General features: G+C 43.5%; 1 protein-coding gene across 3 annotated transcripts in view; it reads right to left on the bottom strand.

Annotated features, from left to right (window-relative positions):
* The window catches only part of BCAS3 (BCAS3 microtubule associated cell migration factor), a 4,343,716-nt gene that overhangs the window by 3,312,924 nt on the left and 1,017,025 nt on the right, over positions 1–13,767 (bottom strand). The window lies entirely within an intron of this gene.

Here is a 13,767-nt window from a genome sequence, read left to right as displayed (position 1 = left end):
TGCGCGTTCTCAAGCAAGGGCAACTTTATTTTGAGATATATATATATATATATATATATTAGAGCAAATTGCGCAAGCGCTTCGGGAGGGCTCACCGCTTCATCCGACCCTCCGGTCTGTGTTTGGCTCCTCTGTAATGTTCACAGGTTCCTTTGGATTAAAATTAGATCCGACGCGTTTCGGGGCCACAAACGCCCCTTCCTCATGGACTGTGCGCAGTTCAACACCATATTCTCTTCACGCTAGTCAAACGCTTTATAGTTTAACAGCTGGCGTCGTCCTCCCTGAGTGGGTGGAGTTTGGCAACACCGGGACTCATTGTTGTCGTAGTCCCGTGAAGTGAATTTGCATAATGACCTTAAGTAGGTTGGCGTGTCTGCACTTTTATTACTATCATTAAAATCCTTAAGTAGGATGGGAGGGAAGCTGCGGGCATCACGTTTTATTCAAATGGATGTTGCGCTGGCAGGCGAGTGTGTTTGATCTCGCCTCAGTCTCTTAGGACAGGATACGTGTTCCGCCATCAGAGTGGAGTTCCTCACCGCGACCGAGGCTGGCCGCCTGAATATAGTAGAGAAAATTGCGCAAGCGCTTCGGGAGGGCTCACCGCTTCATCCGACCCTCCGGTCTGTGTTTGGCTCCTCTGTAATGTTCACAGGTTCCCTTGGATTAAAATTAGGTCCGACGCGTTTCGGGGCCACAAGAGGAAGAGAGAACTTCCGAAACGCGTAGGGCTCATGAAATAACACGAGATGCTGCTTGCCGATTGCCGTAATAAAGGACAATGTTAAGAATAACGCAGAGTCCTGCTGCTTCTTTGTGCGCGTTCTCAAGCAAGGGCAACTTTATTTTGATATATATATATATATATATACACGGTTGCCAGTAGGTAGTCATAGTTAGGATGTAGTTTCCGAATCCTCGTGAAATTTGTAAGGTTCTTATAGAGGAAAACCAAAACACTCAATAGGCTATGAAACATGCTGTAAGAGTCTAAGGGAGTGAATACCTTCCTCACATTTGCAGATCACACGTTTTGGGAAGAAGTTTTCAATGATTTCTTGAAATGTTTGGTTAGAAGGAGTTTCCTGAACTGGAAGTGTGGTTCTGAGTTTGTCAAGGACTATAGTGAACTCTTACCACAACTTGCACAGGAACAAGACTGATGCCTTGTCCCACCTCCACCTCAAGGATACTGAGGGTCCGTTATTGAAACTTGACCGTCTAGGACCCCCAAGGGGGAGAGGGAAAGTGGATAAAATAACAAACAATAGAGGAGACTGCTCTGGATCAGTTCTTTTGCTTCTCTTGTCTTCACTTGATAGTTGACAATTTCTTAGAAGTCCTAATACAATAAAGAAAGAGAAATTAAGTACTCCTCCTTCCTATCCCTAAGGTGTCATATTATCAATCTTATCTCCTTCTTACTTAACCCTCCAGAGACTAGTGCTTCTCTTCTTTTCTTTATTGCTTTTCTCTTCAAAGCTTACTTCTAGAGACTTTTTATCTGTAAATACTCCTTTATTAACCTCTAATCTTTTCTGACGACGTAATACTTATATTATAGCTTTCTCACTAATCTCACCATGTCTAGAATTGGTAGCTCTTCATTTGCATTCGTCTTGTTTGAGTATTTATTCTTTTTTGCAGATTGCTAAATGTTCTTGTTATTTGTCTTATGCTTTCTCTGCTTACTTTTCAGGTTGCCTTCTATTATGTCATTATCTATTCAGGTAAGTAATGTCCATTTATTATTTAAATTCAGCTCTGTAAATTCTCCTTTACTTATGACTAACTCTGAGTTACATTTAAACTCTTCCTCATGAAAATATGACACTCGATATTTTCTCTGGGACTGTATTCACTTATCTGTCTACTTATGTCTGTTTCTTCGATTATATATGCAGGTATGAAGCTCTCGTTCCTCTCTGGAAATGCTCCGGAGAACGGGTGAGTCAGGTTCAAATATCTTTCCTTCGTGCTCGAACTCGGAGGAATTTTCTTTAAGAGGGAAGGAAGAGGAAGGAAGACGTCCAGGCGATAGCGGACAAAGCGGGGTAGCGCGATGCCAAAAAATAAGGGAAAAATTGGGAAAGGTACACGAGCACAAAATCTACGGTTTGCCTCTTCTGTCTACTCAAGTGAAGAGCGCATTCAGGTTCGAGCGCGCGCTTCACCTAGATACCGGCACCTACAAAACCACAAAACAACTAGACCGCGGACTCGTCTCCCCGGTCAGTGGCCATCTTGGAATTCAGCTTGTGAACCAGAAAGCTCCAAAAGCGGTTCCGAGTCGGATTTCTTTTGTTTAGCCAGCAGTCTTTTGATTTCAGGACACATACAGAGTGAGGTGGCTTGGCTAGAGGTTTAGGAGGCCTGACAGAGTTGGGGCTCCAAGGTATTATACAAAGTGGGCCACAGGGCTTTTGGCGATTTAAGCAGCATTGTGGAATCTATTGCAGAGAAGCAGATCTAAGGCTCCTAGTTGGGATATAGTGTGTAGCCCGTTTTTGGAAGTATGCTGGGCCTTTGATCCAGTATGTATTATGGATAGTATTGAATTGTGCATGCATGCACTGAATGCCAGAGTGCTTTCAAGGCTAGTTTGAGGTGCTCATAATTACATGAGGCCACTCATATTTTAGCAGTCCGGTTTGAATTTGAAATCTGCCAGATTCTTTGCAAGGCATTTGTAAATCACACTTTAAGAGTCTAGATGCCCCCTGATAAAATAGATTCTTAATTTAATTCCATGACAGGTTTTAAAAACATAGAAAAGTTTGCAACACATGTTATGTTTCAAGATGACTCTTAACCATAGCGTTGACTTGAGGGATGAATGAGAAGTTCGATTTAAAAAGGACTATTCAGGTTTTGGCCTTTCTCAGCAGCAGACAGAGTATGCCCTAGATTGGAGGGCCATTTGAAACAAAGAATACATGTGCCCTGTCCTATCAAGACTAGGATGTCAGTTTTCTTACACGTAGGCAAAATAAGGTTTTTATGGACACAACATAGACTTCTAGTGTTGTTAGATTTTTACCCCAGTAACTTTTTGGATGGATACAGGTTTGTGTGTCATTGGAGTACATGCAGAAGTGGAGTTAATACCGATTTAGCAGTTAAGACAGGGGATGCATGTAGTAGTTAACCGGAAACAATGAGAGGGTGGAGTCTTGGGATTTACAGGATAAGGAATCTGTCGGATTCTAGTTCACTTGTTGAATTTGACCACAAAGGCATGCTCTGATCCACTACAGTGCACTCAGAGAAATCTAAAACTATGGTTTCAGCCTTAACAATCCGATGAGTTAACAGATGGCAGATGGATCAAGAAGGATCAGAGCTTTTTGTTGGCCAGTATCTAGAGTGCCGAGGAGCTCCAGGTTAATGTCAGCCATAGCTAACACTTGCAGGTCAGAACCAAAAACTGATGTCAGGCAGTGACTAAAATACCCAAAGCCATTAGGTTCTACTGTACACAGCAAAAAGCAAAAACTATAACATGTCTTATTCCAAGTGCTGGCACTTCTAAGCTCTCAGCATGCCTTCTGAAAATCTCTGCTGTTGAGCAATAAACACACCAAGAAAATCCGTCCGTAGAACATGGGTTTTTAGACACCCTCCAAACTGTTAATGAGAAACCTCCAGCTGAATCCAGTGGCATCTTGAAATTGGTTACTTTAGTCTACTGTCATCATTTGCCGAAAAAGAGAAAAAGGAACAGGAGTCTTACTTCTTCTCACAAAAGTGCACCAGAGAGAGTTCAAAATGTTAGGTGACACCCATAAGAAGGCACCTGATCATGCCAGTGGGTTAAAGAGGATATTGCTCTTGGTCATTTTTGTGCGTGGTAACTTAGATCTGAGTGTCCATCATGGAGTGGGAATGATCAGAAAACAGAGAGCAAAACTAACACTCACATTTCTCCATTCAGCACATTCTGGGAATTTCTCAAATCTGTGAACCAATTACTACTGTAAAGAATGTTTCCAGACAGTTGTGCTTCATAGGAGCAAGGAGGCAGACTCCATCTCTACTGTCTAATTACGATGCCCCTTATGATCTTTTACTTATATGCTTAGAAGCCCGTCACATCTAATTTCAAGCATTTAAAGGCTATAAATCAGCAAAACATTTCCTTAGATGCCACATTCTCTACGATTGGTCCTCCTGAAAACAAGGACCAACTTGAAACTGAAGAGCTAGTAGATTGCTTTAATATAGATTCACTTTGAGATACATAATCTTTTAGATTCAAAACTAGAAATCGGTATTGTCAATATCTGGTTGGGGATAAATCATGCGGTAAATAAGCTAAAAAACCAAAACAAAATGGCAGACTGGTAAGTTTTTGATTCTGTTAGTTTACTCTCCTGGGGCTCTCTTTCAACAGCATGCATAAACTTATGCCCCTTTGCTTTCACAAGTTAGAAAGCAGCAGGCCCCAGAGCTAAATATGGAATGACAGAAACATTTGCGTTCTAAACTCTTAATAGCTAGATGCCACATTTTGCAGGAAGTCATGTTCAGGAAGAAGGGGAATAGTAGCCCATTGGCTACTAGTCAACACATATCCCCCAAGGGCCGGTTGTGGGCATAAAAATGGTACCCCTGTGGCTCAGACCTCAGATCACGTCTGCACTGGAGAGAGGACAAAAGAATGACAGCCATGCTGTTCCCTGTATCTGTCAAAGAGCGACTGCACATAAGACTGGACTGAACCTGCTGCTCCTTGGGCTAGCAAAGAGGGGATTGTGCCTGTTGTGCACTGCTCAAGGAAAAGCCATGCCCAAGCCCCAAACAAAAGAGGTGAGAACTCCAATAGTCAGTTGGCTGACTTCCTGTTACCGCTCCAGGGCCACAAAAGTTGAAGAAACCTGCCTTCATAAGTCGGTAGTCACAATCGCTAGATTGCAACTGACCACTAAAACAAAGCCTGGGATACTGAATCTTGATGCTCGAAAGTTGCACCCGAGTCTGCTGGGCCCAGGAGAGTCTGAGTGCAGTTTAATCACTCCAGACTAGCCTTAGTTAAAGAAAACAGCTGCCTTCGCTGTCACCGAAGACCGGTAGACCAGTGGCAACTGTTTTTTTACTGTACTTCAACCAGACTTCAAAGACATCAGCCTCTGTGGCTAAAATCACCCCATTGTGTTCGTGAACCGAGAGGTGGCTCCAGAAAAACCTACGTCAACCGGGTCAGCAGCCACAGCATCCTTCAGCATCCTGTCTTCCTTGGATTAGGACCACTCTATTGATGCCTACGGTAGTTCACCGATAGAGCCTGGAACTGGACTGGAGATTGCTTTGACTGCAAGTATTGATATCTTTTATAGATTTACAAGCTTGAATCTTCCTAGTTGTCATCAGGGCTGCTGTAGCACTGGCGGCGCTCTGTGAGACGATTATTTTTGGCGCCCCACCCTACCCCCAATGACTACCTCTGCAATGGATTCCCGCACTACCACCCTTTAACTGTCTCCATAACCACTCTCTCTCAGATGCATTTAATTTGTTTTATAGTCACTTAAAAGAGAAGGGTGTAGGAGTACTTTACATTGCACACACACTACTGAAACAATCAGTCATGTATGTGTAAATCAATGTACAGGAAACGTTACATAAAACGGAGGACTACAAGGGGTAAGATTTATATGCCATCCATACTGGTAGGGAGTATGGTTTAGGGGGGCTTGGTCTGGAGAAGCACAAACTCAGAATTTGAAATGTAACACCATGGTTGGGGTTTTCTCTTTAATAATCAGAAATGATTTCTACCCAAATGAACCCTTTGTGAAACATTAAGATAATGAAAGTATGGGGAAACAATCAATACGCTCTAATCTATACCTGAAGTCTGCATTTTAGTTCTTTGATGACAGCTAGTAGCTCACTGATTTCCATTTAGGAGTTTAACTTGTAAACTGCAAGTAACAAAAGGAAGTCTCGGACGAAAGCAGTAACCCACTGACCTATTTATGTTATATTCACTTTGCGATTTGCATGTAACACATTCTTTGCAGCAGGAATATATAACCCTCTGCACTACCTTCAAAACTTCCACTAGACAAAACTACGGTTTCTCTCCTGGAAGAACATTAATCACTGGAGTTAATTTGCCATTTTTATTATTGGCTGAAAATTGCAGGAGGCCAGGAACGCAGCAGCGTGTGCTTGAAAAAACAACAAAGTAGCAAACAGGCACCCCAAGTGAAGGTGGCACCGATCGCACCGCCCTAGAGCCGGCCCTGGTTATCATGGTGGGAGTCCCACGGTAACAGTAAAATAGCAATATAAAGCTAAAAGGACAATCTCCCTTGAGAATCAACAGTATTTAGTAACCAGTTAACCTCTTTAAGGAACATCCAAACTCCAGCCAGTCACATCGCAGACGCCTAGTATCCATCCCCTGCAGAGCCACCATACCTCAGATTTTGAGAACAAGTGTAGTTAGTCAAATAAAAGACGTATGGAAGGGGGCACCTATAAGGGGAGGATGGAGGCCTGCATGTGGAGGATGGAGGGCTGCATGTGAATCTAAAAAAGATATCAATACTGAAGAACCACAGTGTACAGGTAAGTTACTTGTTTTTTCTCCAGTATTGTATCTTTTATAGATTCACATGCTTTAATCAGACTGGTAAGCAGTACATAATCACAATCAGAGGTGGAAAAGACAGGTGAACCATCCCACCATGAGACAAAATGGCATCACCTGAAGTGAACTAAGCAACTTAACTTCCACAGTTATAAAATATACATATATCTATATATATCACGCTGCCGATGTGCAGCTAAATGCCAAAGCACTCGCAGGCGGGTGCTTTTCGTGGTGGTGCCCCACGTTTAATCCGCACTTCCCAAACTTCGTTGTCCCTTGAAACAAAGTCAAGCATTCCCGGGGGTGTCGTATCAGCTTGTTTTAATCAGCAAACAAACAAACACAAACAGAAGCGTTTCAGAAAATCCATCGTAAGTGTCTAATTCGATCACCACGAGGAGCCATTTAAATTCAGTCACGTTACTATTGCAACAACATAGACGACGGTATGTCTAGAACCTCTCATAGCACTTTACAAGGCAGCCATCTTTAAACAGTAAATCTGGAATATTTCATTACTGACCACGTGATTAAATACAACTTGAAATATATTCCAATGCACAGTTAGATATGGAAAAATATACAATATATACAGTATGTACAATGATCGTATTGGGTTGATGTTAGAACATTGCATAATCACGCCGTGTATCGGCGCAGGCCACCCCAGTATCTTTATCACATTACAGTGCCTGTGAACATGCATGCCATAATAACATACAATGATTATAGGTGCAAGACGTCCTTCTCTATTATCGCATAAGAATAAGTCTGACTCTCACTCTGATATCTGGCCGTATATCGGCACCGTCTCCCCTAAATCATGACAAATTGTCAACTCAAATACGCCAACAAGACACTTAAATGTTATGATGAATGCTACTTCAAAAACATAAAGCCGTGAATCGGCAGAAACTGCTCTAACTTACTCCTGATATCAAAACTGGTAATGACAACACCTATATACAGTGTACAGTGCAGGGTCTAATATTTACAGCATAAGAGTCCGAATTCAATACACTGGAATCAACAGCTAGATTCATGAAAGACCCGTTTTGCGAGTCTATAATAGCGATTCATAAGGAATCGCTATTACAGACTCGCAAAACGGGATTCATGTAGGAATCGCAATAATTATTGCGATTCCCACTGATTCCTTATTTACGATTAGCTAATTGCTAATCGCAAATAAGGAATAACTCCCCATACATTCCTATGGGCCTTTAGCAATTAGCTAATCGCAAATAAGATTGCGATTTCAAGGGTGCCAGGGTGTCCAAAGGACACCCTGTAGCACCCCTGAAATGTAAATTTACACAGGTGTTGCGCACACACATGTCCAAAGGACATGTGTGTGTGTAACATGCAATTGAGAAAAATGCACTAAAGTGCTTTTTTCAATTTTTTCGCTATTTACCACGAAGTCAGACTTCGTGGTAAATAGCGACCAAAAATTGCGAATTCGCAATGTAGAAATGGTTAATGAATTGCACTTAAGGAATCTCAAATAGAGATTCCCTAAATGCATTTCCTCGCAAATGTGTGAATTCTTTATTAGCGAATTTTACATTTGGGATGATGAATCCCAAATGCAAAAATTGCACTTGCAAAGGGCCAGATTCTCAGGATCTGGCCCTTTGCGAGCGCAATTAAGCTTGATGAATCTAGCTGTATGTACCTAAATGGACTGCTAGCTCTTCTCCACTATTTTACCCATGTGGCACCTTGGTCTGTAAATCGATTATGTAGCAGGATTCTAGCCTCCGCAGCCTTTGTACATGGTCTCCGCCCCTTGGACTCATCGGTACATGGTCCACTCCAAAATATAGCAACAGGTCCCTGTTGCTCTGGTGTTTTGAGGCAAAATACCTGGCCAGTGGGTAGTTCACATCCTTGTTTGCGATAGCGCGTTGGTGTTCCAGGATGCGAATTTTGACATTTTGGATGGTACTCCCTATGTACTTAAGCCCACAGGGACATGACAAACAGTAAACAACATAGTTGTTAAACACGTGATGAATGTATCTGTCACCCGCAGTTTCTTCACACCTTGGATGTTGTAATTAAGGACTCTTTTGCTATTGGCGCAGGCCCTACATTTCCCATGGGGGAAAAAAACCTTTCATGTCTTTTAGTGTTCCTGTTTTATGTGTGGTGAGCAACAAATGACTCTGGACCAATTTGTCTGAGTGATCTCAATTTGCGGAAGGTGATCAGTGGTACTGGTGGAATGTCTTTGCCTATTACTGAATCCGTCTGGAGGATATGCCAGTTTCTTTTTAGCATCCTCTTCAGAGTATTGGCATCATCCGAGTATGTAGTTATCATAAGGAATTTGCCAGCATCCTTGTTCCTTGCGCCAGACTTGAGAGAGCCAGGGATCTCGTCCCTCCTTGTTTCTGTAGGTAAAACATTGTGGTTGTGTTGTCTGTGCGGACAAGGATTGAAGAACCTTTTATCCTTGGAAGGAAGGGATGTAGCCCTAGAAAATCTGCCTTCAGCTCCAACAGGTTGATGTGGCAAAGAGATTCCTGATCGGACTACTTCCCTTGAACTTGAAGCTCTTGGAGGTAAGCACCCCATCCCTCCATGGAGGCATCCATTGTCATGACCATCTGAGTTTCTTGTGGAAGGAAGGATAGGCCTTGTGAGAGATTGCTTTTGACTTTCCACCAGGACATCGCCCTGATCATTTGAGGTGTGACTGAAATTATGTCCTCGAAGGAGCCTCGGGCTTGAACCCATTGGGCGTCGAGCTGCTCCTGGAGAGGCCTCATCTGCAATCGGCAGTGAGGAATCAGCGGAATGCAAGATTACACCATCCCCAACATTGATTTGTAAATCCTCACAGAAAATAACTTTTTTGAAGAAAGGGACTGAGCCATCTTTAGAAGATGAGAAATTCTTTCTTCTGTGGGAAAGGCCATTGATAGGTCGGTGTCTAATCTCGCTTCCAGAAACACCAGAGACCTGGAAGGAAGGAGCAAAGTCTTCTCTTAATTGAGATTGAGACCCTGAGAGCAAAAAAGGCGAAGACAGGCGCTCGTGGAGTTTTTTGTACCCTGAATGGTCAGAGCCTTGATTAACCAATTGTTCAGGTAGGGACCGGAATGCCAGAGAAAGGATGCTCTTGGCGCTAAGCATTTGGTGAATACACCTTTAGCCGGAAGGGCAGCACATTGAACTGGCTGTGGCACCCTGCCACTTGAAACCTGAGATAGCGAAGGTGCTTTGGCTGAATAGGAATGTGAAAGTAAGCATCCAGAAGATCCAAAGAGGTCATGTAATACCCTGAACCAAGAGAAGGAGAATCTCCTGGAGCGACAGCATCCGAAATGGTTGGCTTTTCATGAACTTGCTCACCAACCCGAGGTTCATGACCTGCCTCCATTTTCTGGTTCTTTTCTTTATGAGAAACAAGTGGGATTAGAATCCCAAGTTGGGCTGACTGCACAGCACTATCTCGATTGCCTGCTTGTCGAGAAGTAGTTTTATTTCCCTTTTGAGACGCTCCAGATGGCGGTGAGCAGTCTTTCTTGGGGGGTAATCTGGAGGTTGTTGAAGAAATTCTGGGGTGTGACCATGATTGAAAACGTCTAACACCCATCTGTTGGATGAAATGGAGTTCCATTGAAGAAACAATTTGGAGTAGTCTTGAGCCGAATGTAGGGGGACTGGGGTGGCGGGTGCCTGATGAGTCTCATTGTCTCCTGCTTGTGTCATGGGCTTTACCTCCCGAAGTGGGACGTCTTTGAGTTGGAGCTCTAGAGTAAGTTGATGCAAATGTCTGCCGAAAGGACTGAGCGGAGAACTGAGGATGGAAACCCTGTTGGTAATAGGGTTGAAAACGCTGTTGAGGCTGGGTCTGAGCTGCAAACTGGCCTCTTCCTCTTCCCCGAAAGGAAGAAAACCTTATCTGTTGTAAGGATTTCACTGTATCCGTGTCTGATTTGATAGCCTGGAGTGCCTCATCAACATGCTTACTGAACAGATTCTCTCCATCAAATGGTATGTCCAGCACCTTCGCCTGGACTTCTGGGAGAAAAGTAGTAGCTTTCAGGCAACTCTGCCTGCGCAACACTGCGGCATCCGCCATCTGCCTAAGGGCAGTGGAGGCAATGTCCATAGCCACATCAATGGCTTCCGATGAAGCTCTCCCACCCTCTGAAAGGATTTCCTTTGCCTCCTTTTTCTTATGTTCCGGGAGAAATTCCAAAAAAGGTGCGAGGTCAAAACACATCTGCCTATCGTATCTTCCAAGAATAGCCATTGCATTGAAGGCTCTAATGGCTGTAGCAACCAGCGCAAAGAATCTCTTTCCAATATTGTCCAACCTACGCCCCTCTATCAGGCGGGTTGGTACATGGAGAAGCAGGGTTTTTTGATCTTCTCTGAGCAGCCTGCATTATTACCGAATCAGGCTTCGGATGGCCAATGAGACATATCAGAGAGTCTTCTGGCGCCCGGTACTTCATATCCAGCTTTGGAATGACTGCTGGCACAGACGCTGTATTTATCATTAGCTTGATACCTTCCTGCCACAAAAAGTCGATAATAGGGATTGCCCTAACCGAACGTTGAGTGGAAGCTTTAAAATCGTACAAGAAGCATTCTGCTTGCTTAACGGCCATAGGAAGGTCGAAGCGTTTTGAAGCTCTTTCAAGCAGATCGTGGAAGCCGCCGATGTTTGCAGGTGGAGAGTCAGCCACTGGCAGGGTGGGAGAAGGCGGAGTATGCGCTACGTAATCCATCCACTCGTCATGGATATCAGTGTCCACTTGTATTGCGCCCTCTTCCAGTTGATGGTCTCCACTGTCCGATGACCTAGTTGAGATTTTCAGAGGAGGTAAGAACTTCTGTTTCAGTGGAGCCCGTGGGGTTTCCTGAACTGGAGCCTGGCGAGAAACTGGTTTTTGGGCCACATTGGCTTCAGGGAATTTCTTGTAGTAGTCAGCTAGCATGAAACGTAAGTCCGTGACTATTGACATTAATGGAGGGTTCTTGACGACTTTCCTCCTCCTGTTCATAATATGGATAGTGCTCCTGGAAGGTATCCAGGTGTTGCGCACCCGAGCGCCTCTCTGAAAAGGAATAGTCACCCTCAAAGTAAATAGAAGGCTTATCTGGCTGATCCTCTTCATCAAATTCAAGGCACTTCACTCTCCGTTGAGAGGAGATGTAGGCAGGGCCAAATGGACCTTCATCCTCTGATTCCTGAAAATCCAGGAGGCGAGAAGGAGGCAGAGGAGATATTTTTGAAAAGTCTTGTAATAGAGATTTTGAAACTTGTATGTCTATTTTCCTCGTCAACGGGATCGTTGACCGAATCGTCACCAGGGACTGTGATGACGGCATGGAAGTATCCGTTGACAAGGCAGAGATGCTCGTCGATGGCACAGCATAAAATTGGACCGTCGATGGTGAAGCTCTCATCGACGACAAACTCCTCACCAAAGCCGCCATCACTACTTCAGTCTTTGTCGATGAGACAGCAGTCGTCATCTTCACTGTTGATGTCGTCGATGTCGCTGACAAAACTGTAGCCGGAGTCTTTCTTTCGATGGTCGCAGGTGGAGAATGACTCGTTGACGGTCCGACGACGGACGGATGTTTTGTGAGGGAGTAAGAGGTGCAGAACCAGATCTTTTTTTGGTCTGAGAAGAGCCAGGCTGCTATTTTTTACCTGTCTTTTCCTCTGAAGACTCCTTGCTCATTGGTCTTTGTTTTTTGGGATCTCTCTGACCAGAAGAAGGATCTTCTGACCAGAAGAAGGATCTTCTGACCAGAACAAGGATCTTCTGACCAGAAGAAGGATCTTCTGACCAGAAGAAGGATCTTCTGACCAGAAGAAGGATCTTCTGACCAGAAGAAGGAGCTTCTTCCTTCCTTTTCTTTGAGGAGGAATGCAGCCTCTCCTCACTCTCTAAATCAGAATCCCTCATAGATCTTTTCTTCTGAAGCCAAATAAGAAGCCTTCCCTCACCGTCTTTGAGGGTTTTTGAAGAAAAAGTCCGGCAGTGCTTACGGTCTTTAGGCTTGTGCTCTGGATAAAGGCAATATGTGCACTCTTTATGAGGATCATCTGAGAAAAGCCTGGACTTTCCAAAAGTCTTGCAGGGCCTGAACAGCCCTTTCTTAGACTCTAACATTCTTTAGCAAATACAGAAAATAAGCAGTACTCACTTTCTAGCAGCATCTCAGTAGGAGAGACGGTTGAGGAAAGAGAACTGCCAGTTGAAAGTTGAAGAGTTCAAAGTAGAATTACTGTGACTGAGCAGAGCTCAGGAACATTCCCTAACACACGACGTGCGGTAAGAAATCTGAGGTATGGTGGCTTTACAGGGTAGGGATAATCAGAGGTCTGTGATGTGATTGGCTGGAGTTTGGATATTCCTTAATGAGGTTAACTGGTTACTAAATACTGATGATTCTCAAGGTAGATTGTCATTTTAGCTTTATACTGCTATTTTACTGTTAACGTGGAACTCCCACCATGACTCTAGCATGTGAAGATTCAAGCATGTGAATCTATAAAAGATACAATACTGGAGTACTGTCCTGCCAAAACTTATTAGCCTTAGTGACTTGCTCCCTGAGGGAGATGGTTTCAAAGTTCGCGCTAACCACGGTAGTTAGCTTGTTTGTGATTCGAGTGAAAAATAGCGATTCTTTATTAGCTTATTAATTTATACCTTCGGAAGCCACTGGTAGATTTTGCTCACTTTGGTGTCTAAAAATTATTAAAATTAAAAACTGCTTTTATAAATTGGGGTCGGATTTTCTTTGTGTAGTACTTCTTCCATATTCTGTTGTTTTGGTACTCATTAATGCTTTATACTTGTTCCTTTGACTAAGCCTGATCGAAGCCACAGCTACCCAGGGTTGAGCTAAGGTCCTGTAATCTAACCTAACTGGACCCAAGTCTGTTTGTGAGTTTGTAACACGGTGAGGTCCATAACCACACCATATACTAAATCTCTTTCCTCACACACATTATAAATAAAATCATGCATTTAATGAGTAAGAAGTAGTGATCACAATGAACAGAAACTTCATGTGACATCTGAGGCGAAGGACCCAAAACTGTAAGAAGCTAAATGAAAAGTTCAGCCTCAGTTTTTCAAAAGGGAAGAAACGTTGTCAGCGACATTCTTTTAAGAGTC

This window comes from Lissotriton helveticus, chromosome 3_1, assembly GCF_964261635.1.
Source record: "Lissotriton helveticus chromosome 3_1, aLisHel1.1, whole genome shotgun sequence".
In the NCBI taxonomy this organism is placed as follows: domain Eukaryota; kingdom Metazoa; phylum Chordata; class Amphibia; order Caudata; family Salamandridae; genus Lissotriton; species Lissotriton helveticus.
The sequence above is the reverse complement of the archived record's forward strand: the minus strand, read 5'-3'. Positions and strand labels throughout refer to the sequence as shown.